This window comes from Acromyrmex echinatior, chromosome 6 (assembly GCF_024713525.1).
Source record: "Acromyrmex echinatior isolate Ae372 chromosome 6, ASM2471352v2, whole genome shotgun sequence".
Taxonomy (NCBI): Eukaryota; Metazoa; Arthropoda; class Insecta; order Hymenoptera; family Formicidae; genus Acromyrmex; species Acromyrmex echinatior.
The window spans coordinates 12,752,872-12,780,140 of record NC_141857.1 but is presented as its reverse complement, the minus strand read 5'-3'; the positions used below and the strand labels follow the sequence as shown (position 1 = coordinate 12,780,140).

At 33.3% G+C, this 27,269-nt stretch overlaps 2 pseudogenes; one reads left to right on the top strand and one right to left on the bottom strand.

Moving 5' to 3' along the window:
- The first annotated feature begins 411 nt into the window (after positions 1-411).
- Positions 412-6,902, top strand: LOC147909479 (uncharacterized; annotated as a pseudogene).
- Positions 6,903-25,227: 18,325 nt separating this feature from the next.
- Positions 25,228-27,066, bottom strand: LOC147909478 (uncharacterized; annotated as a pseudogene).
- Positions 27,067-27,269: the final 203 nt, after the last annotated feature.

Sequence of the window (27,269 nt, the reverse complement as noted above, 5' to 3'; positions counted from 1 at the left end):
TTGATTTTTTAATTATATTATTTAATTTGTAACTTTTTTAACTAGTTACTATACAACCTAATCTACTACACAGAAGCATTCAAACCAATATAGTTACGAAAATAGTCACGAGATAAAGAAACATGGTACGTACTCACCGCATATATACACATATGAAACATGCAAATAATATATAGGTCCGTATTCAGAATGCGCTTTTATCTCTGAAATTCTATAATATACGTAACGTAACATCCTTCCATTCTTTACATGACGCAGTCGATAGGAGCAGAAAGAGGCGTGAAACCCAGCAAGAGGTGAAGGCGTCAGGACGGACTAAATTTCGGAAGAATAAGGCAAGTTAATCTACATTGGAAAGCGTGCGAATACGTAGAATCAGGCTGCCTGACCAGCTTGACGGTAATGAACAAGATGGGAGATGCAAGAGCCCAGTCAGAAATGATAATAAAATCGACATTAATTCGACGTCGATTCGACGTCGATTTGATGCTTTCGATGTCGATTCCATTATCATTTTTGACTGGGAGGAATAAGTTCTGTGAGGATGTCGAAAAACTGGCAGAGAAGGTGTGGAGAAACCGATTTGAAAATTATCTAAAAGCGTCAGAAGTATTGAAAAAGCCACAAGAAACGCAGTGTGCACAACTTTTGCATTACATAGGGAAAGAAGGGTTCAAAATATATAAAATCTTCACCCTGGCAGAGGATTAGAGGAATAAGCCCGTATTATTGAAGAAATTTGAGACACATTTTCTATCAAAAGAAAATCTTTTATATGAAAGATACATCTTCTTCACGATGACAGAGAAGGCGGGATAGTCCTTGGAACAATTCGCCAGTCAGAAATAGTTCGAAAAGAAAAATATTAAAAATGTATCAAACTTTCATTGCACTCTCTACATATGTAATTTTTATCACTCGAAACTTGCATCGAAATTTCATTTCCGAGTGATAAAAATTATGTATATAGAGAGTGCAATGAGAGTTTGATACATTTTTAATATTTTTGGTATAAATTTGTGATACGTAATATTTTTGGTAAATTTGTGATAGGTAATCTTATATTTTAAACATTTTCATTCAAAGATTCATTCGAATTGACATTTTTTCTATTTCATTTCGACAATTGCAATATCGCTCTAATTATAAAAGCTTTCTCAAAATTTTTCAAAATTTATAAATAATTTTATAACTTTTTAGAAAATTGTGAAATTTTTTTATACGAATCGGAATATTTTTTACAACTGTCGATAAAGTCTACATCTTTTCTTCTAGTAATTCTTTGTATCTTATTTTATTGTTCAACTCCTGCTGAATTACATTTTATTTATATTGGATCCATATATTCGTTCGGTTTTTGTTAGTAGTGCAAAAACGGAGAATCATATCATTAATTAAAATTCATTCTTTGTATGAAAAAAACTTATTTCATTTTACCTTCAAAAACCGAACGAATATATGGATCCCAACACTTTGTAGTTTAGTTAATACAATCTTATTACGTCACTTGTATATTGAGGAATTTCAAGGAATAATGTCTCTTTTTTTTTGTTTGCGTAGAAGGAAAAAATCTTCGCAGCGCCTTCTCCCGAGGGGAACCCGGAAGTGACACCCATCGGGGGGGGAGGGAGAAGACGCCCAGCAGCCCGCACCATTGGGTGTGCCGGATTCGACCGCCCCGTGATCTCGAGGATACACCGGAACGGCCGCCTACCGACTAAAAAACTCCCCCTTGTCCTAGCATTACCTCCATGCATATATGTGAATGCCCCGGAACCACCGACAGGCATTAGGGCACCCACGATGCCAACAGGATGGCTTCCACCGCTCGCACGGGAACATCCTTTAATAATAACTAAACTATATATACATTATTTACAAATTATTTACAATTTATCGTGACCGCTACGAGGAGTCAGAGTCTCGCGAGAGAGAGAAGGAGGTACGGGCAGATGTATCACCCGGGCCCTCCGATCTCTCTCACGATCCCTTTCTGCCTCCTCCTTAATTCTCAGTAACGTGCGAAAGCCGTCCACGCTTCGGAGGAGCCCACGATCATCCAATCGTACTGTCGGTCCAGATCCAGATCTAGTCCGAGAGGCACAAACAAGTTCCCTCTCTCCCACGAGGGACAATGAAGTAGGGTATGCACGGCGGGGTATATCAACCGCCGCGCCGCAATGACGGCAAATCGAGGTTTCCGACTTTTGTATTTCGAATAAATATGCCTCGAAATACCCATGTCCCACAATGACCTGGGTCATTCTATATATGAGGCCACACATGAGTACTCGCCATCCATCTATTTAGAATATTCACTAGAGTCCCCCGAACAGCAGCTCCAGGCGCGAGGAAGCTCTTCAAGCCGCCTTTTCCATCTAGTATAAAAAGGAGGGTATAAAAAATCCGACATTTCATATGCACTAACCTAATACAATATACTTTTTGTTTCCTGTTTCTTATTGTTTGTCTCTTGCCATTTTGGTCAATAAGACAAGAGACAATATGGACGGACTGTTAGACTTATATATAGTGTAAATATTAGGTTAGTGCATATGAAATGTCGGATTTTTAAGTGAATATATAAAACTGCATATTTTTTTTCAAAAGCTGTTTATTTAATCAAAATATGTTCCATTTGTTTCAATACACTTTTCCCAACGAGATTTTAAAGCATAGATGCCTGTCTTAAAGAAATTCTGATCTTTAGAATCAATAAACTCTGATATGGAATTTTTCAGTCTTCATTTTCTGTTTTCATTTTCATACTGTTTAACCCGTAAAAACTGTTCTAAATGTTTAAAAAAATGAAAGTCGGTTGGCGAAAGATTCGGTGAATAAGCTGGGTGCTGCAAAATTTCATATTTTAATTCATTTAATTTCGCAATTGTTTTGTACGACGTATGCGGCCGAGCGATGTCGTGGAAAAGTATTGGGCCATGCCGATTAACAAGTGATGGGCGTATAATTTTCAATTTTTCATGCATTTCATCAATGTACTGGCAGTACTTTTCGACTGTAATTGTCTCCCCAGTTCGAAGCAATGAGTAATGAATTATATTCCAGTCACATTCCACCAAGCTGTTATTAAAATTTTTTGTGGATGAAGTGATGGCCTTGGAGTATGAGCACAAGCCTCATTCTTATTAAGCACACCTTTTCCTATTGTCGTAAAGAACTCGTAAAGAATTTTTCATCACAAGTAATAATCCGATCGAAAAATGGCTCTCGATGAAATCGGGTTAGTAATGATGAGCATACGTTCAATCGATCCAGCTTATTTTGCTCAGTTAGTTCGTGCGATACCCATTTATCCATTTTTTTCCTTGCCAATTTCAGAAAGGTGTTAAAGGGCGCAATATCGTTGTATGGTCAACTTTCATTCTGGTAATAAGTTCCTTTGTAGATACAGTTGGATTCGTTTCCACCAATGCTTTCAGAGCATCATTTTTCACAGACGTTTTGAGTCTTCCACGCGGTTCATTTTGTAGGGAAAAATCATCAGACCGAAATTCTTCAAACCAACGCTGCACTTTTCGATCGTTAACAGTATTCTCCCCAAATGTTTGGTTTATATTGCGTGCAGCTTTTGCAGCATTATTATCAAGTTTATACTCATATAAAAAAATTACATGAATATCGGTTGAATTCATATCCTTACGAAATTCAAAACAAATAACAAAATGGAACACTTTTGAGAAAATCTTCTTTGTTGAAACGTGACTCTGACAATGGACAATACGACTATAAACGAGGTTATGTCAAAAACAAAAGCATAACGAAAATAGGAAGACAAACGTTCATATGTAAAGAAAATCCGACATTTCATATGCACCAACCTAATAGAATTAGCCTTACTATTTCTTACATCTTGTTTTCTTGTTTCTCATCCGGTTTTTGTTTTATGTCACTCGAGATAAAAATTAACGAACTTTGAAAGAAACAAGAAATACGTAGCAAGAAATATAATTGTCAATAAAACTGTTGCAAAGGAGAAAAAAGCAAAAGGTAAAAAAACGATTCGATTATTTGAAACGAAAACTTAATGTAAAAGAATATTCCATTAAATCATTATTTCAAATGAAAAATTAATATAAAATGAACATTTAATAAACGTTAAATAAACGTTAAAAAAATCTTATTTTGAAAACGAATTATAAAACGTAGAATTTATAAACGAATAAACGTTTAAAAAATATTTAATAAATATTAAATAAATATTATCATGAAAACGAATCGTGAAATGTAAAATTAATGAAAATAAATGTTTAAAAAACATTTTCTCTTCATTATACATAACATAATAGTCCAACATGAAAAAAATGTTTAGAATATGTTTCTTCAAGCCATCTTAAATAAACAATTGATGTAAAAAGCACATTTAATAAACGTTAAATAAGCATTTATAAAATATTTCTTCAAAATACTGTTTCAAATGAGTAATTAATGTAAAATAAACATTTAATCAACGTTAAATAAACGTTTAAAAAATGTTACTTCCAAACGTTATTTTAAACAAAAAATTAGCGTAAAATTTACATTTAATAAATATTAAATAAAATATGTTTTTCAAACATCATTTCAAATGAATAATTGATGTAAAATGAATCTTTAATTAACGTTAAATAAATATTTAAAAAATATTTCTTCAGAACATCATTGTAAACAAAAAATTAGTGTAAAATTAACATTTAATAAACGTTAAATAAATATTTAATAAATGTTTCTTCAAAATATTACGTCAAACGGAAAATTAATGTGAAACAAACATTTATTTAACATTAAATAAACGTTTAACAAACATTTATTTAACATTAAATAAACGTTTAACAAACATTTCTTTGAAACATTATTTTAAACAACATTATGTAAAATTAACATTTAATAAACGTTAAATAAACGTTTAAAAAATGTTATTTTGAAAATGAATCATAAAACGTAAAATTAATTACACATAAATGTTTAAAAAACATTAAATAAACGTTAAATAAATGTTATTTTGAAAACGAATCGTGAAATGTGAAACTAATGAATAATTAATGTTTAAAAAACGTTTAGAAAATATTTTCTCCTCATTGGGTAAATGAACACGAAATCAAGGAAAAATATCATCGACTCTAACTAGAATTCTGAGCTAATTCTAGCTAATTTCTAGCTAATTCTAGCTCGAATCGATATCGAAATGATCTCGATTTTTAAATTAATGAAATTTAAATATTGATCTATCATACAAGTTTCCAATATCATTTGGAAGTATAAAAATACTACTAATGTCACTGCTACTCTGCAGTAATATTACTGATACGAAATAGTGCCAAAGCTGAGCCCGTAATGTTATTACTGTAGTAGTATATGACGACATATGATGTAACATGGAACTACTTTCATTAATTGTAATATTTGGTACAAAAAATTTATTAGAGTAAAAAATACACACATACACACACACACACACACACACACACACACACACATACATCTCATTAGAGCAATTATTACTTCAGCTAATAAAAATAATATTTTACAGTATTATTAAAAATAAGTTATTATCATAGGTGTCATATCATATTTGTACATTACTACTATATTTAACATTAATTATATTTTTTTTATGTGTTCCGCCTTTTTCACAACTTTGAATAGATATGTTACAACTATACATCCATTAGCATTATAGGTATTCATGGTTCTTCAAAGGAGCAGTTCCCGTACGATCACAGAAATGAAGTATGATAAGTGGAGGTTTGGATTCGGATGGGTGACTGCGCAGAAGTGCATCATAAAATTAGTTCTCGAATTCATAAAATAAATTTGTTTTTATTATAATTTTGTCATGTATCCTTTGAAATATGATGCAATAAGATTTATTTTCACAATAACATTTTAATGAAACTTTAATGAAATTTTCTCCACCACTATTAGTAACACTACTACTTGTCGAATTTACTTATTGCATTAGTGACAGTAGTATATTTTTATGTTAATTAGATCAATTCAAGATTTTATTTTCAACTCAAAAATTAATCGAAATTGGAGCCAAAAATCCATCGAAATCAATAGAAATTTCGAAAACTTTCAACTTTTATTTTCGACATCGAAACGACGTCTTTTCGAAAAATTATTTCTGACTGGGTCGTGGTCGAACTGATAGAACAGGCACAGAAATGCTGGGAAGATCTGCAGAACAGCTTAATCAAATGTTTGATCACCTGCGAAGTCCAGAGTGTAGACATGAGAGAGAAATTGCTGCAGACTCGTTGACGATGGAGGAAGCTGTACAACAATATAAGATCATGGAGAAGACGAAAATTCAGAGCAAGGAAATGGAAGGAACTGGTGATATGGCGACGACGGTAAATACGATAAAATTAAAAAAGAGGTTGGGGTAGAAACAGGGGGGAGGTAAGAGTGTTTACAAAGCTAAGGAGAAGGTAATTACTAATTGTGCAAAATGTGGTAAACATCACAAATTAAATAACTGTCCGCGCGTTTGATAAATACTGTGGATGTAGTAGATGTGCAGATATAGTAAAAAAAATCGCCGTAGTATATAATTTTGCCGTAGTATGTAAAAATGATAATAAAAAGAAAGTAAATAAAATAGAACAAGACGAAGGGAAGGTAAACACTCTTACAACCTATGATAAAGAAGAATATTTGTTTATAGGAGCGATAGAGAATAAAAACATGACAGAAAATGTATTGTTAACAGAGTTAAAAACAATGTGAAAATGAAATTTAAGGTTGTCATAAGTGTGATGTGTGCTATCCATAGGACACTTGAAGTCATTAAAATTAAATAATATTAAAATTAGACCGACTAGTGTAATGCTTAAGTCGTACACGGGGAATAAGCTACAGTTTATAAGCATATATACGATGAGTGTCATAAAAGGCGATAGAGTTAGCAAAGTAGATTTTTATATTGTAGAAACTGACACGCAGGTAATACTGGGCTTGTCTAAAATTAAATATTATTAAAAAAATTGACAGCATAAGTAACAATAATACATATAATGATAGTAGTAAAGGAACATAAGGAGATATTTTTAGGGATAGAATGTATATCAGGATCTTATCATATTAAATTAAAAGAAAATGCGTAGCCAATAATACATTCGACACGCAGAGTAGCTCTTTCGCTGTTGTCAAGACTGAAAGAATGTTTAAAAAAATTAGAAGAAGATAAGATAATTGAGAAGATGAATAAAGCAACAGATTGAGTAAGTGTTCTAGTTATAACTCGCAAACCGAATGGCAATCTGAGATTTGCTTGGATACGAAAGATTTAAATAATAACATCAAGCGTGAATACTGTTTAATTCCAGCGCTTGAAGAAATCACTGCCAAATTGGCAGGAGTTAATTTTTAGCACTTTAGATGCTAGCGGATTCTATCAAATACTACTAGACAAAGTAAGTTCAGATTTGTGCACATTTGAAACACCGTACGGACGTTACAAATTTCTTAAATTGCCATACGGTATAAAGTCGGCGCCAGAGGTTTTTCAAGAAAGACTTATGCAAACTTTTGAAAATTGTAAAGGATGCGAGATATACATAGATAACATAATCATCTATGGAAAGGATAAAACGGAACATTACGAGAGGTTAAGAAAAATGCTGGAAATGGCAAAGGAAAATAAAGTTAAATTTAACTTAAGTAAATGCCAGTTTGGCAAAAACAGTATTAAGTATATGGGACATGTCATAAGTGAAAATGATATTACACCAGACGAAAGTAAAATTGTAGCTATTAAGGAATTGCAAACTCCAAAGAATAAGGAGAGCATACAGTGAGCGTTGGGAATGCTAACATATGTGAACAAATTCATACCAAAATTTTTATGTGAAACTATATCATTGAGAAACCTTTTAAAGAAAGATGTAATTTTTACATGGGGCTCAGAATAACAAGCTATTAGAGTTTTTGAAAAATAATTTAATAATTAAGCTCGTGTTATAATTCTTTGATACTAACAAGGATACAATAGTTTCAGTAGATAGTTCTAAAGCAAACGTAGGGGCTGTTTTATTATAAAACAATTTACCATGTGCGTATGCCTCCAAGACATTAACAAAAACTCAACAGAGATATGCGTAGATAGAAAAAGAATGACAGCTTCGAATTAAATAAATTTTATGAATATGTTTATGGAAATAAAGTAGTTGTAGAAACAGATTATCAACCGCTGATCTCTATATACAAAAAAATCGCTGAGTAAGTGTCCTAAGCTACAATGGATGCTACTACAAATAGAAAAATACGATATAGAGTTAAGATATAAACCAGGCAAACAACTAATAATTGCAGACACGCTGTCTTGTGCATATAGTAATAGTCAACCACACGATGATTTTGATAGCGAGATACAAACACAAGTATGTTTAGTAATGTCAGAACAAAATGTCACTAAAGAAAAATTGCAAGAAATCACTAACGAAACGAAAGGACAAAGAGTTATTGGACTTAAAAGAAATTATCCTGAATGATTGCCGAAAAATCACAGGAAACTATTAGGTGTTGGAATTAATTCGTAGCGTTTTTTAATGAAAGAATGTTATTTATTTCACATGAGCATTAAAAAATACATTAATGAAAGTACTTCCCATCACTTGTAAAACGCTACGAATTAATTCCAACACCTAATAAAAGACACTGTAAAACCGTATGCTATAAAAATGAGTTAACAGTAAATGAAGGTCTTATTTTTAAAGACAATAGTTTAGTAATATCATGTAAATTAAGAAAAGAAATGTTAAGCAAAATATATTATAATCATTTAAGTGTAAAAAAGTACTTGTCTCTCACTAAAGAATCAATATTTTGGTCCACGATGAGCAATGAAATAAGATGATAGAATCATGTCATTTATGTAAAGTATGTAAAATCACAAACCGCAGAGGAATTAATACTACATGAAATAAAAATGCTGCCATGAAGTAAAGTAAGCTGTGATTTATTCGAACTGCAAGGAGAAAAATACTCGTTATTGATTATTATTCTAAATATATTTAAATAGAGAATTTGGAAGGCGACACAAGCAGTAGTGACATAGTTAATATTCTTAAGGAAATGTTTGCGAGACATGGGATACTTCTAACAGTAATAAGTGATGAGGGATCACAATTTTCGGCATAGGTGTTTTACAATAGGTGTTTTACAAAAAGTTTTTTACAAGAAAGCGGCAGTTCATGTCCGTACCTTATCTATGTATGCACAGTCAAACGGGATGGCTGAACAAGCCATACAAACAGCTAAAAAAATATTTAAAAAAGTACTGGAGGATAGAAAGGACATTTATTTAATATTATTATATTATAGAAATATGCCTATATTAGAGAATTTTTCACCCTCGCAAATATTAATGAGTAGGAAACTACGTACTATAATTCCTGGCAATAGTTATGAGTTGCTACCTAAAGTAATAAATAATGAGAGATATAATGAATTGATAAGCAAAGGAAATCAAAAACAATACTACAAAAAGGGGAAAGTTAGATCATTACCAGAGATTAAAAGCGTTATTTTGCAACTTTTCCATCCGGAGGATGGATCATAATATAACTGCAGCTGTTTATACAATTAGATTCAGGTACTATAATGATTTTCGCAATAATTAATGAGATATTAGTTACTAAAAATTGCCGAAAATTGGTCTTCAATAATTTTTTACTCAAATACTATTAATTTTACAGAAAAACTGCAATAGACAAAAATTGTTTATTTTCTTCTCATAGAGTTAATATTGATTGTGTTTCTCACATATGCGATTTAAAATAAAGATTCTTAATATTGTTTAACCATTTATGTTCAATCGCTGCATGAGTAAGGCTGATTTCCGAAACCCATTGAAGAAAAGTGTTGCAAGCGTTTACATAATAAAATTGTGTAAAATAATAACCTTGTATATTTACAGAATTACTAATAATAAATTATACATATTACGTCCATAAATTATACATAAATGGTCCAATATTATACCTCCAAAGCCACCTTCATTTCCATTCAAATCAGTGCAAGAAGTAAATGATTTTAATAATATTAGGGGTACAAATAAGTTCGTGCGGTTTTGAAAGAGATGGCGTAACTACTGTTTCATTCCACCGTTCCGTATTTCTAAGTATGCGTTGGATAGCTGTCATTAGTAGGTATTAAGTTCAGTATGTGTCATTTGTTCGAATTGTAAACAACAATATTTTTACTTCGTCAAATATGTCGAACTTTGTACCAAATAAAGTGTTTTTGCGGGGAGTTTTACTGCATTACTTCAATATGAAGAAAAGTGCTGCCGAAAGTCATCGTATTTTAGTGGAAGTTTATGGTGACCATGCTCTATCTGAGCGAACGTGTCAGAAGTAGTTTGCACGGTTTAAGAGTGGTGACTTTGACTTGGAAGACCAAGAGCGTGCCGGATGTCCAAGAAAGTTTGAAGACGCAGTGTGCGAGAGCGCACCGCGCGGACAGATTCGAGTGAGAAAACGGCACAAGGTTGATATGATGCACGACAGTGAAGAGAACTCCGTTTCATTTAATTTAACAAAAGAATTTCTTTAATGTATTCAGTTACAAAGTCAAAAGATATAATTAATTAAAGATCAGATTAACAGAATATTAAATGCGGTCACCTTTTCCAAATTGAGCTTGGAATCGCGGTGATGGAAAATCTCGGCGATTTCCCTCGAAGCTTCTCGAAAGATTCGGTTTATAGCGATTTCACTAAACGGTTAGCACGGCGATTTTACGAAGCGCGACTATGACTCTAAGAACTCTAAGAACTTTTTGGAAGTAAGAAGGAGGACGGCGAGATCGAAGCATTTATTGCTTTCGATCTGAGCTTTCCCTTTTGGGAAAAATCCAATAAAATTTTTCCACAATCGTGATTATTACGTGGCATTAGGTGTACAAAATTGATTGGCGCTTTGGATTCGTTTCTAGCGACGTTCAACGTAACAGTCATGCGCGGCAGAAAATCCGTGCGTGGGATTGGTGACAGCGCGTGACGTATTCGTCGGAGCGCGGCGCTCGCGTGCGCGAATTGAATTGTTCTAGAACCTTCGATTGTCCGTTGCCGGTAACGACAACTTGTTTGCGTGTAACGAATTGTTTTTAAAAGGAACAAAGAACGACGAATTTGATGATTTTAACGAAGATTAAAATCATGTTTGAGATGAAATCACGAGCTCAATTTGTGCATGCGTTCAATGACAATTAATGTCGGTCGACTGACAGAATTCTTGCTTTTCTTTCGAAGTACCGATCTCGAACACGCAGAATTAGAGGCATTACTCGATGAAGATCCATGTCAAACGCAAGAAGAGCTTGCATTATCATTGGAAGTGACTCTGATTACATTGTAACCGGTTTTTCAACAATAAAGCCCCAAATTTCGAGAAAAAACCGCACGAACTTATTTGTACCCCTACATCGCAGGAACAGTACGATAATGTCGTAAGTTTTTCAAAAACTTTGATAAATAATGAAATAATATAAATAATAATTGGGTGAATATTGAATTAATCTGTAAATAATTTTATTGCGAAAAATACTATCTCAGCCGAGGATCAAACGTGAATCTCTAGCATCCCATGTAGTGATGAGTATTCAATCATATCTCTTGGGAAATTTCAATCAATTTAGTCATTGATTTGCTTTGAAACATTTAGAATATTATTCAAAGATGTATATACACTCTTAAAGTCTTGATAGAACTTGATGGTCCTGATAGGACTTGAAAGTCTTGATAAATCTTAAAAGTCTTGATAGATTTTGAAAGCCTTGATAGATCTTGATAAGCCTTGATATAATTCGATTTCTTTAATTAAAAAAAAATTTACACAAACTAACATAAATAAATTAACACAAACTAACATAAATAAATTATAAATAAAATTTATACTGTCATGGTAAATTCCTCTACCTCGAGAATTTAAACTCAAAAAGAGTGAAGAAAAAGAAAAAAGAAAAATGAACAAAAATAAGGAAATGATAGAAATATCAGAATAGAGAATATGAAAAACTAATTTATCAAAAAACTTTAAAATTATAATTAATTATCCCGAAAATAAGGACGCTCACCCTAATCACAAATCACAAACTATATCGCAAACATTACTATGAATTATTCAAAAATCGATTCTTAATATTTTGGCCAGTTAGTATCAGAAACAGTGAGTCACTTTTAGTTTTAGCTAGTATTATTCAAGGTTACAAATGGAAAAATTTAACATTAAAATACTAATCAATTCTATGAAAATAAAAGTTGGAAAGTAATAAAAAATCACGCCAGAAAGACTCATTACTGCATACGAACGATACTGACTGACTAGACGTGACAACAACTCTAGCCTTTATAGCTTATCTATGATCGGGAGGTAGGCCTTGAGAAGCCACTTCGTATCTATCTGCAAGTTGAATCCGTGCGTCTATCTTCTGATGAATATCATCTCCGAAATCAATCTCTTCCTGTAGTGAGGATCCTCGTCCAGTATTGTAACGTTGTCCCAATCGAAATCATGGCCCTCTTAACCGATACTCTATTATGAGTAGAGGTGTTCCATCAGATGATTCTTATGCTCCGTGATTCTTTACCTCAGCTGTCTATACGTCTGTTCTTGCATCGCAACTCTTACACGAGATCTTATAAACAACGTTCGACTTCTTGTCACATGGTAAAGGGTCCTTATGCACCCTATGAGTGAATTCTCGCAATTTATTAGTACTATAAAACGATACCCTCATACGCTCGCTATTCAATCTGCTTAACTTCTCAGTAATACCATGAACGAAAGAAATAGTGAATCACGAAGGCTGCACTGTTTCATGGTATTATCATTAACAACACTCTTCTTATTACTAGTCATAATAATTTTCTTCAAGCGATTGTTAATATTCTCAAATATAAAGTTCAATGGATAATCATTCTCTAACAATATTTTAATAATGAAATACAAATTATCAAGATGAAATTTAGGATTTGAAAGCGAAACTATCCTATCAACTAATCCCATGATTGTATCTATTTTTTGAGAAATCGGATGCTGTGACCAAAAATTTAAATATCTACCCGAAAAAGTCGGCTGTGATACCAATTGAACTCTATTAACTCTTTATCTCTAATCACTATAACATCCAAAAAATTCAATCTATCATCCCCTACCTCCATAGTAAACTGAAACCTAGAATGCTGAGAATCAAAAATATCAAGAATGGAACTAACTGAAGACGCAGGTGCTGCCAATAATATGTCATCAACAAACCTACAGTAAAAGGGCAACGGAAACCGAATCAAAGACAAATCTCTAACCCCAGCTTTCGCATAATTAGATCTGCGACGGGAGATAATGGAGAACCCATAGGAGTCCCGTAATTCTGCCTATATATAACATTATCGAAAATAAAAAAAGTAGAAATAGAATCTAAAACAAACTAAACCGCTTTGATGAATTCCTCTTCCGATAAACAACAATCTCTAGAAATAAATGGTCTTTAATACAGTCCATCGCATAGTCAATGGGGACATTAGTAAAGAGGTTCACAACATCCAGTGACATTAATTGAAATTCATCACTCAAACGTCTCTCTCTACCATCAAGTTCCTTAACAAGTTTAAAACTATTTTCGATATGACTATCTGCCTTAGGAATTGTTTTTATAATAATATTATGAAGAAACACTGCTAACAAATACAAAGGGCTATTTATCAAAAAATTATTATACGAAAGAGGCAGTCCTGCTTATGTATATCTTCGGAAGAGCTTAGGCTCTTGGAAGTATCCTATCATTACGAGGGCAAGTCAATAAGTTCTTAGAAAATCTGTCAGAGGGCACTTGCAGTGTCATGTCACATTACTTTTTGACAAATAGCATCTTTCAGCTGTCAAATTTTGAGCGGAATTCATCGCGTGATTTCATTTCTGTAGACGATTAAAGCGAACAACCTTTGTATTTTTTGCAAAATGGAAAAAAACGAATTTCGCAATGATCAAACATCTACATATGAAAGGTTTAATGCCGAAAGAAATCAAAGCCGAGTTGGATAATGTTCATAGCACATCTGCACTATCGTTTGCGATTGCATACTTATTGCGATTGTATAATTGGGTGAATGAATTTAAACGTAGTCGTACATCCATATGTGATGCACTTCGGTCGAGACGTCCAATTGAGACTGCTATGCCAGAAATCATCGATAAAGTCCATGATATTGTTTTGATGAGTGAAAGTGCGCTTGTTGAGGCCACAGGTATATTACATGGTGGTGGATTTCAATTTTGTACGAATAATTGGGTATGAAAAAGCTATCGGCAAGATGAGTGCTGCGTTTGCTTACTGTGGACCATAAGCGCAATCGTGTGACAATTTCAAAACAATGTTTGGAGATGTTTCAATCCAGATGAATTTCTCGATTCATTACTGTGGATAAAACATGGATCCATTACTTCACACCCGAGATGAAGGAACAGTCAAAACAATGGACTTCACCGAGTGAACCAGCTCCGAAGAAGGCAAAGACCGTCGACCGGTGAGACCGGAAAGGTGATGGCCACAGTTTTTAGGGATGCACGCGATATAATTCATATCGATTATCTTCCGTCGAAGCAAACAATCAATGGCGATTACTACGCAGCCTTATTGGACTGTTTTCAACAACATTTTGAAGAAAAAACGTCCCCATTTGGCGAAGAAAAAAGTACTCTTTTATCAAGACAATGCACGGGTTCACACGTGCCCGGCCACTGATGGCCAAATTCAACGAATTCCGCTACGAATTGCTTCCCTATCCAGCATATTCGCCAGATTTATCTCCTGTGACTATTTCCTGTTTCCAAACCTGAAGAAATAGTTCGGAGGAAAGAAATTCTCCACCAGAGAGCAGCTCATCGCCGAAACAGAGATTATTACTTATTTTGAAAGGTTGGACAAATCATATTATTCGGACAGCTTGAAAAAGTTCAAGTGGAGAATCGTTGGATCAAGTGTATCCAGCTGAAAGGAGACTATGTTGAGAAATAAAAATGAATAAAAAAAATATGTTTTATTATCTTCTTGATGCTTCCATGGGTGCTTTCTATATAACTAATTTGTGCTTCGCGGGTTTTCTCCATGTCTTGGTCCATTCTTGATGTGCCAACGTTTCGTGGGCCTTGCAGTCCACTTCATCAGGGCGAGGAGCAGCCTGATACTGAGCTGTTCCTCCAGGTCCTTCCTTTTTATGTTACGCTACTTGTTGAGATGGGAGTTTTTTGGTGGTGGAGGATGTTTTATTATGTTTTTCTAAAAACTTATTGACTTACTCTCGTACGACTTAACAAACTTTTATATGTGGAATTAACTATATACTTTTTTCTTTCCAACTAACTAATGCATAAAGCGCATAAGCCCGTTACCATCTTCCTTGTTAGATTCCTTTCAATTACCAAAGTATTTACATCTTGAAGCATCTTATTTACCCTAGAAATGTACACCTGTCTATCCAATGCTACTATCATTCTCCTTATCCGCACGAGTAAAAATAATCCTGTTTTTCATATCCTTTAAAAAGATCCTAGTGTCTTCCGCTAGCTGTGACAAACTCCATCTCCGTACAATGTACGGAACAAGAAGCTAAGTTATTTAGTACAGAAAATGAGTGGTTCGAGATCTGCTCATCAATAGGCAATTTGTAAATATTACTTTCAATACACTTAATAAGATCGATTGTTAAATCCAATCTATTGTTCAAAGGTAAGGTGAAGTTATCTCCCAAATATAAAAGTTATGTATATTAGGAGGTGTGGAAATGATTGATAGATTCACGAACCATTCCTTTGTGAGGTAAATGAAGGAGAAGGAATCAGTGGAAGAAGGGCTGAGAATCAATCTGTATTTCTCTAACTATCTCAACATTTTGAATAATTCAACAGTAATGTTTGCGATATAGTTTGTGATTTGTGATCAGGGTGAGCCTTATTTTCAGGATAATTAATAATAATCTTAAAGATTTGATAAATTAGTTTTTCATATTCTCTATTTCATATTCCAATACTTCCATCATTTTCTTATTTTCGTTTATTTTTCTTTTTTCTTTTTTGTGCGAGAGCGCACCGCGCGGAAAGATTCGAGTGAGAGAACGGCACAAGGTTGATATGATGCACGACAGTAAAGAGAACTCCGTTTCTTTTAATTTAACAAAAGAATTTTCTTTAATATAATCAGTTACAGAGTCAAAAAATATAATTAATTAAATATTAGATTAACAAAATATCAAATGTGGTCACCCTTTCCAAAATTGTATTTGGAATCGCGGTGATGGGAAATTTCGGCGATTTTCTCGGAAAGATTCGTTTTATCGCGATTCCACTAAGCGGTTAGCACGGCGATTTTACGAAGCGGTATAGTAGCGAGACTATGATTCTAAGAACTCGAAGAACTTTTAGAAGTAAGAACTCTAAGAAGTCTAAGAACTCTAAGCGGTGTAAACGGTATAAGCGGTGTAAACTATTTAAGCAATCTGCCGCCGCGGGCTGGCGAGATCGAAGCATTTATTGCTTTCGGTCCGGGCTTTCTTCTTGGGAGAAATCCAATTAAATTTTGCCACAATCGTAATTATCACGTGGCATTGGTTGTACAAAATTGATTGGCGCTTTCGATTCTTTCCTAGCGACGTTCAACGTAACAGTCATGCGCGACAGAAGATCCGTACGCGGGATTGGTGCGCGTGACGTATTCGTCGGAGCGCGGCGCTCGCGTGCGCGAATTGAATTGTTCTAGAACTTTCGATGGTCCGTTGCCGGTGCCTGTTTGCGTGAACCGAATTGTTTTGAAAAGACTAAAGAACAATGAATCCCTGACTTTGACGAGGCTTAATGTCAGGCTCGAGATGAAATCACGAGCTCACCTTGTGCGTGCGTTCAATAACAATTACTGTCGGTCGACCGAAGGAATTCTTACCTTTTTTTCGAATTACCGATCTCAAACATTTTCTTTTATTCTTTTTGGGTTTAATTCTGGCATTTAAATTCTCGAAGGGAGCTCACCATGACAGGATAATTTTTATTTATAATTTATTTATGTTAGTTTGTGTTGTCTCTGAGGAGGGCTCAAAAGTAAAAAAAAAATAACAGTTGATTTTGGCGTTTTCAGAGAGGTTAGACATCTGCTAATAATATTCAGTTTATATCGCTTTGAGTTTCATACAAAAATGAAATTTTTACTGTGTTTGAAATGTCGAATTTTGTGTTAACCAAGCAGCATTTGCGGAAGATTCTAATTTTCTGCTTTAATTGGAAGAAAAGTGCAGCTGAAGCCCATCGAATGCTTGTCGAAGTTTATGGTGATACTGCTCCAACTGATAAATTATGTAGGGAATGGTTTCGACGTTTCAAGGATGGAGATTTCAGCGTTGAAGACAAGCCTCGCTCTGGACAGCCAAAAAAATTCGAAGACAAAGAATTAGAGGCATTACTCGAAGAAGATCAGAGTCAAACGCAAGAGGAGCTTGCAGAATCATTGGGAGTAACTCAACAAGCCGTTTCTGCACGATTGAGAGCCATGGGAATAATTGAAAAACAAGGAAATTGGGTGCCTTATGAACTGAAACCGAGAGACGTTGAAAGGCGATTTTTCACTTGCGAACAGCTGATTCAAAGACAACAAAGAAAAGGTTTTTTGCATCGGATTGTAACTGGAGATGAGAAGCGGATATTCTACGACAACCCCAAGAAGAAAAAATACTACGCTAAGCCCGGTCAATCGTTGCCATCGACCTCAATATCAACACCAAAGCCGAACATTCATGTTTCGAAGATCATGCTCTGTATCTGGTGAGACCAAAAGGGTGTTGTTTACTATGAGCTGTTGAAACCTGGCGATTTCATTACGGGCGATCGGTATCGGCTACAATTGATTCGTTTGAGCTGTGCATTGCGAGAAAAACGGACGGAATACGAGCAAAGACATGATAAAGTTATTTTTCTTCATGACAACGCTCGGCCTCATGTCGCAAAAGTTGTAAAAAAATATTTGGAAACACTCAAATGAGATATTTTACCGCATCCGCCATATTCTTCGGACATTGCTCCTTCTGATTACTGGTTGTTCTGAAGAAAACATTTGGCAAGTCACCGGTTCACTTCTTTCGCAGAAATCGAAAATTGGCTCCAAAATTGAATCGCCTCCAAAGTCGAGTCATTTTTTCGAGATGGAATTCGAAAATTGCCTGAGAGATAGGAAAAAGTAGTAGCCAGCGATGGACAATACTTCAATTAATCGGTTCATTCATTTTGTTTTGAAATTTTGAACACAAAAAAACAGACCGAACTAATTTGTACTCCCAATAATATTTTTTACTCTCTACAAAGAAACTAAAATTACTTTTTAAAATTTTATTCTCTTTAAAATTTATTAAAATATTTAGAATTTTTCAAGACATTCAAGACTTTTCAAGATATTCAAAATCTTCAAGAGACTTTTAAGATTACAATTTCAAATCGTATTCGAATTAATCCGAATTTTTCATTGTATATTCGAACTAATTCAAAGCATCTTGATATCCATCACTAATTCCGTATGACTATCCTAAGCCTTTAAACCGTCGAGACCTTAGTAATATTTTTCTCAATGATCAATATATGGAAACGTCTAATTTCAGATGATATATATATAAAATAATAATAATAATTTTATATATATATATATATATATATATATATATATATATATAAATATTAAAAACAAAGAATTTTTAGGATTATACATGTGAAACATACAACAAGAAAGGAACGAAAGCTTTTAACGATCAAACTCGATCTTAAGTGCTTAAGTAATTCTATATGAATTTATATATTATACTACTTACATATAGTCATTTAAATTGCGTGCCGAATTAATTTTTCAATTTTGAAACGCAAATCGATTGAATTATAATATAATAGTAATATTATAAATTAAATTGCTTAGCAATTTACTAATTTAATAAGCAATTTACAAAGATCTCAATAATGCGAGGTAATATTTTACGCAATACAATTATTAATAAATTTTAATATGTTTTCCAGTATTATTAAGATCTTTATAAGATACCTATGAGCAATTAGTAAATTGCTAAGCAAATTAGTTTGTGTTATTACTGTAATTTAATCAGTTTACGTTTCAAAACCAAGAAATTAATTTAAAATATAATTTAAATGACTACGTAAGTTGTATGTAAATTTACATAGAATTATTTAAACATTTAAGAATCAATTTAACCGGTGAAGACTTTCTTCTCTTTTTTCTTATGTGTTCACATGTACGATCCAAGAAATTCTTTGTTTAATATTAAATTAATATTAGAAATAAAGTTAATTTAATTTTGTTACAGATCCATTATCTACATTTTTTAGGTAGCTTTACCTTGTATGATGGAATCAAATATTGCATGAAACGATGACAGATAAAACTATTCAAGATTATTCGAGATTAGCATCCGTAAAGTCGATTTTATGAAATTAATGTATGTACGGCATGTAGTTTAGAAACTCTACTCGTATATTATTTAAAATTGTTCTAGAAACTTCCATATGAACTTGACGATCATTTTTCTTTGTTAAAGTCAAGATTTTAATCAAAACCGCTAATCAATGTTGTACATACACAAAAAACCGATTGTTAAAAACGGCAATTACAATTCTGATTGATCACAGCGTACGCACGCTCACGTGACGCGAAATGCGTAATTTGCTCCAATCATAGTCGCTGATTTTACGAGCGCGCATGACAATAATAACGTGCCGTTTGGCCATCATCGTTAAAAATTGCCAATTGCGGCCCGAATCACAAGGTCACTTCCAAAATTCATATTTTTGGGAACTCTCATAGGCGATTGATGAAAAAAGCCTTTGTTTGATCAAGATCATCGATAAAAGACCGAATCGAGCGATGAAGCCCTTAGTCTCCGTAATCGAGATCAATCGCTTCTGAGACGCTCCGCCAAAAAAAAACCGCCGCGTTTGACTCATTACAGAGATCCGAAAAGGTGTTCACTTGTAAGAAAGAAACGTTAATTTCCATTCGCATTTATTTGTGCTGTATTGTATTAAACTCATCATCTTAAAAATTTATTACACATTTTTGTGAAATCATCAATCAACTCTGTGAATTGTTTAAATAAAAAATTGTGATCTGTTACGTGAACATTTGCGTTGATTGAATTTCCGCTCGAAAACGTTTTTCCCGCTCAAACTCTCTCTCTCTCTCTCTCTCTCTCTCTCTCTCTCTCTCTCTCTTTCTTTTACTCTTGAACAAACATTATTTGGCTTGGGAGGAATGAAATCTCTGGTTGTATGAAATAGCAATAATAAAAGTAATATATGGTTAGTTATTTATGCAATATATTTATATAAATATATTGCATGTTAAGAGTTGTACATTATTAAACGTATTTTTATGAAATTTTGCTGGAAGTTTATGACAAATTAATTATTTTTGATGATAAACACGCACACACGCACGTATATACACAGATAATTAAGAATAATAATCCTTAAAATTTTTTGCTTCCTTTTTTTCCTTTTCTATGGGCTTCTACAAACGAGCGACTTCGTAGTGCCATAATCGCCGACCTGTTCATACAGAGCTATTCTGAGTCGAATATGTTCATATGGGCCACATTTCTGTAGCGACACAGAATAACTCCGAATGAACGGGTCGACGCTTTTGATTTTGGCGCTATAAAATTGTTCGTTTATAGGAACCCTAAGATCAGGGTTGGTAAAAAACTGTTTTAAATGTGTTTTAAACAGTTTAAAACATGCTTAATTGATGTTTTTAATATGTTTTAAATATGTTTTTTTTTTATAATATTGTTCAAAGCATATTTGAAGTATTAAAAAGATATTTAAGAAAAAACAATATGTTTTATTCTTAAAAAAAAGAAACATTAATTTTTATCAACTCTGCTTAAGACTTTGTTTGATATATAGGATATAATGAACAATTTTTGTCACTTGCTATGTTTTTCTGTAAAGTTGATAGTATTTGAGTAAAAAATTATTGAAAACCAATATTCGGCAATTTTTAATAATTAATATCTCATTAACTATTGTGAAAATTATAAAATAGTAGAGGACTTTCTGTCTCAGTTTAGTTCGGTCTATCTGCCCACAAGCTTGCTGCAGAATTATCAAACATTCTGTATAATAATTTCTTTCTATATCTAAAATATGTACGATTTATTTTAATCAGAACAATTTTGAATTGAATCAATGTATAATCTATATAATTTATATATGCTGTATGTCTGAATATACATTTCCAAAAACCATTAAGGGATGAATTTTTTCATGAGGTTGCGGAAATAGTACGTTTTGGAAAGCAAAGAAATCGAAACATGACGAGAAGAATAAATATAAGGGAAAGAGGATGACGTCAGCGATTGCGATACCAGGCTGACGATCATTTACTTAGTGAACTATAGGACGCACGTAACGTGAATGAAGCAGATGATGGTGATCATTAAAAAATTGGATGAGTTCAAGACGGCAAAACGGCTAGACATGCTTGTCGAGCGATTGAATATGATTAGTTGGATAACTAACAATCAATCAGGGAATGGAATATACATTAGTATACATTAGTCATATCATTTGAAGGCGTCTTAAGGCTATATGAGTAATATTGTACATCAATTTTGTCAATATAAGTAATATTGAATGTCAATTCATTAAATACTGGCCTACATTCAATATATTAAACAATTACATAAATATATAAATATATAAATAAGGACTCTTAAAAACAATAATTAAAAATTCAGAACAAGGCTAATGAAAGTTTAACGCTGATGTAAGAACGAAGAGTTAGGAGATGCAAATAATACTCAAGTGTTGTCTTCATTTATTGTATCGAACGTTTCGGCTTTGAAGTCATCTTCAGCGAAATCGTAGAATATAATACATAGTTGTATTATATAAGTATAAAAAGTATAAATTACTTGCAGATTGATAGAAATGCAGTAATCAATACGCTCAACGAGAAACAAAGAAGTTCACAAATATTGAATCACAATTTTCATAAGATATAAATTAAAACAATATATTAGTTAATTGTATATGTCATGTAGGTATATAATGTGTATGATATTTGGAAAACTGCTAATAATTTTATCGCGAAAAATGTTACATCATCCGTGATTCGAAATTCGCACTCAGATCTCACTGCATAGAATCCCAGCTAAGGCAATATTTTCCTGTCATCTAATTAAATGAAATTTCTATTACCTAATCTGATTTATTTTTATGGATTTCAAATTATAATAAATAAACTGTTATTATGACATAATTGTTTACTCATTTATTAGAAAATAATATGCATTAAATATATGTAGTCTCTGTTTCAAAATTTATAATCAGAGAAAATGTATAATGCATGTAAAGAGTAAAGATTTTTAACGCTAGCAGTGAATTTTGCAACAGTTTTAATTATTTTATTAGGCGTTAACATATAATATTTTGATTGTTTCGAAACTATGCCTAAACATTATATTTAATAATTAGTAGAGAATGATATATAAACTTATTCTTGAAACGGTAACTCATGAGAAATATTATATTTTTCGCAAAATTTCAATATATATATTATGTAATTATTGTTGTATGTCAGATAAATATTTATGTTATATTATAGTTATTTAGAATAACTTGTTTAAAAATTACTGTGACAGTTTTATTGCCATTATGTGTAGAAATATTTCTGGACTAAAGTTGTTTCAAAAATGCTAATTTTACAATATTATTCTCTATTAATTATTAAATATATATATGTAGGTATTATTTCGAAATTAATATTATTTACGTGCATATTATGTGCTTAAATAGCACGTTTTGTTGACGTACACAGTGCGACAAATATGTTCCCGGATAGGGCCTGAAAATCATAATTGAAACAACAATATGCATATTTTTTGGTTTTATCAAAATATTCTCCTCTGGCTTCAATACACTTGTTACAGCGATTCAATAGTGATTCAAATGCATGTTCTAGCTCAGTTTGCAGAATTACCTCTAGTGCCTGTGTAGAAGCTGATTGGATGGTCGGAATGTCATCAAAAAAGCGTCCTTTCAATTTCAATTTCAATTTTGGGAATAATGAGAAGTCTCAGGGGGCCAAATCAGGTGAATACGGTGGATGGTTTAAGACAGAGACACGATTTCGAGCCAAACATTGACGGACAATCAATGAAGTGTGACTCGGTGCATTATCATGCAACAAAAGACCAATCTTCTGGATCACGATATTCGGGGCGAATGAATTCTGCCCATCAATCGCTTTAAAACTTCGAGATAATATGCACCAGTAATTGTTTGGCCAATTGGAACAAACTCTTTGCGGATAATACCTTTGCTATCAAAAAATGTGATGAGCATTGTCTTGATTTTTGATGGAACTTTTCATACTTTTTTTGCTTGTAGTAAATTTTTTGATTTCCATTCCGCACTTTGACGCTTAGTTTCTGAATATCATATTGAAAGCACCATGTTTCATCACCCGTAACAATTGATTTTAGGAAGTTTGGATTATTTTCTGCGGCTGCAACAATGTCTCTGGAATAATTGATTTTCGCTGATTTTTGATCGCTTCTTAATGTGTGTAGAACAAACTTCGCACAAACCTTCGTTTTATCCAAATCTTCATGTAATATGGTTCGAATCGTTTCTCTACTGATATTTAAAGCCTCCTCCATCATTTTTAGTGATGCATTGCGATCGTTTATAACAAAATCACATACTTTTTCGATCATTTCGGGTGTTCGAACCAAAATTGGCCGTCCTGATATTTTGTCATCTTCAAGGGTCTCTCTACCTTCCAAAAAACGCTTATGCCACTCAAAAACAGCTGTACGACCTAGACATTGACTGCCGTAAACTTGTTGCATCGATTGGAATGTTTCTGACTTCACTTTTACCAAGTTTTGCGTTAAATTTAATCACTGCTCTTTGTTCCATATTAAAATTTCTACCTCAACCAAAATCTTGTTTAACATGAACTGTCATATCTTCGTTATATGTCAATCAAAATGAATGAAACTTTGACAGATGATAGCAAAATGTTCAACCTTTAAAATGCATGTTTGAACGCACAGATATCGCCACTGGTTGCTGAGATGTGGTTCGTGTCCGGGAACATATTTGTCGCACTGTGTATTGCCAGCAAATACACATGTAACACTCATTATTTGGTACATGTTGCCATCATGTAATTATTGTAAACATGCTATTATTGCTGCGGATGATGTATCATGTGTTGTAAATGCTGATAATAACAAGTTGCCTTCAAGTTGATTTGTTGAGAATGCTATTATTCGCTAATGACAAATTGATAACATGAGTTGTCGTCGAGGACTTTCATCCTGACATGTTGCCATCAATGACAAGAATTCGAATTCCATTGATTTCAACGCGACACACTGCTGTCTCACCATGTCCTGAGTTTGTTGAAATTGGTTGCTGCAACGGTTTTCGGCAACATGCTAGCAAATACACTGCGTTTGGCTATCTGAGATTGTTCTGACAAAGCCATAGAAACGTTGGAATTTCCATATATAGAGACATATACGCGAGACTTGATTCTTGGAATACATGCGCATTGAAAAGGATATGTCTGATAGGAAGTCTCATATTTGTTCCAATAGAGCGGTAGAAATTTTGAAATTTCCATAGAACCATATACAAGAGATTCGATTCTTGAAATATGCGCATTGAAAACGGTACATCTGATCGGAAGTCTTATATTTGTTCCGATAGAGCGGTAGGAACTTCGGACTATTCGTCGGAATACCGCATACAATCATATACGCGAGTAGGGGTAATAGGTCGGTTCTAAGCAATGGGACTAGAGGGGAGCGCAGGTCGCGGAGGGTATTTATACGCGCGGAGGGAAGGCGCGGGGGAGAGGGCAGCGGGAAGGTCTCCGACATCACTGTTTACATAAACATAGGACCCCGGTCAATTGATTAGATAAATATGATTAGATAAATATTTCGCTATACGTTTCGTATTTTTTTCGTCACCCGCCGCCGCCGTCCACCTCAAAAATGCACCGGTAACAAAGGCTTGCATACACTTATCGCATATATTTACTATCTCTCTTCCTATTATGTTTCGTCTTCTTTCCCGCCGCGTTGTCGCTCCCGTTGTATGTTCTTCTCGCACGCAAATATATTTATTATTATCACGTTTTTTATTTAATGATTTAAATAGAGAAAACGCTTTATACGGTTATGACCGTTTGTCGCTCGTTGAGCGAGAAGATGCTAGTGCGTAATATGGATAGCGCTACAATAATAAGAAAAGAATAAATAATGTCATACCCAGATATATAATTTAAATATGCGTTTACTTTTATATATAACGTAATTTTACAATATATAGTTCTTATTATACAGTTCTTACAATATTTATAAGAAGGAACTTAATTTAATTTAATTTAATTTAATTAATTTTCAATTGAATTTTAAGCACCTGCTTCCGATTAGCAATAAAATATACATTTACTTTTCACACTGTTTACAATATTATCTATAGCATAAATTATTAACTCACACTTTATATTTGATTTTTTATTATAAATTTTGCGCAAAAAATCTACAGCACATTTATCGATGATACAATTTTTCACCTAAAGATGTTACAAAATATTTAAATTTTTCATTGATATGCGTATACTGACACAACTCAGAGTATATGTTCTCGACACAATGTTTGAGTCCGAACATGAAGAGCACGGTTGACGGCTTCATATACAGACATGTTTCGCGCAGTGTTGCCACTGTTTGACCACAATTTGATCACATTCACATCACGCATTTTGACGATTTCTATCACTAGATCTTGGCCCGATAATGATGAAAGTGCGATTGATTGATACACGAACCGCTCAATATCCATGCGTCTTTCGATGAAAGCCTGCCACATTGCACAAGGCAAGATTATGTTATTACCTTGATTGTCGCCAATTGCAATTTCCACAAAAAACACAGGTCCCAACAACGATTCCGACATCCAGATATATGTAAACTGTAGGAGTCAGTGTAAATTTTCTTCCCAATATATGAGATGTATGACGGGATTTATTACAAGAAGATGCTCTGCAGAAAAAAGTAATATATATATATAATATATATATATATATATATATATATGTATATATATACATATATATATATATACATATATATATACATATATATATAATTTATATATTTATATATATATGTGTGTGTGTGTGTATGTGTGTGTGTGTATAAAATATAGGAAAAAGGAAAACAGATAAACAAATTGTAGAGAAAAGGTATAAAATAAAAATTTACTGTTTACAAAACTCTTTATCTTGAATAGGAACGTAAAATCTCATGGAATAGTACATGCTTGAAAAGCATTGCAGTAGCGATTCGTCTGAACGACTGATGCAGTAACATTGCGAGCTCTTTCTAAGTTTCGCTCCCTCCATCACATTTCTTCAGGAATGTATATGGAATTGTTATATATATATATAACTTTTTTTATGACGAAAAAAATACGAAACGCATAGCGAAATATTTATCTAATCATATTTATCTAATCAATTGATCGGGGTTCTATGTTTATAAACAGCGATAGCGCCAGAATCTTTCCGCGCCTTCCCCCCCTCCCCCTTCCGCGCCAACGAGTATCCCTCTCGCCACCTTAGAGGACCAGGATTAGAACCCGCCTAATATATCTACTTGCGATTGATTGGCACGACCGCTCAATATCCGCGTGTGTTTCGATGAAAGCCTGCCACATCGCACGAGGCAAGATTATGTTATTACAATTGGCTTAGGTGTCGCCAATTGCAATTTCCATAAAATCTTCTTCCCAATATATGAGGTGTATGACGGTATTTATTACAAGAAGATGCTCGTAAGTGCAGCCGCAATATATATATATGTATATATACATAAATTTAAGAAAAAAGAAAAAAAAAGTTAAACAAATTGTAGAGAAAAGTATAAAAAAAAATTTATAAAATAAAAACTTACTGTTTATAAAACTCCTCATTTTGAATAGGAACATAAAATCTCATGGAATCGTATATGCTTGGAAATCGTTACAATAGCGGTCCGTCTGATGCAGTAACATTGCCCGAGTCTTTCTAAGTTTCGTCCCCTCCATCACATTTTTTCAGAAATGCATATGGAATTGTTCAACCAACGAGAGATTAAAAATTCGAGCGATGTTCGACAGTTTTTTTAGTGTAATAAAAGATTTTTTTATGGACATTCGACATGTTAA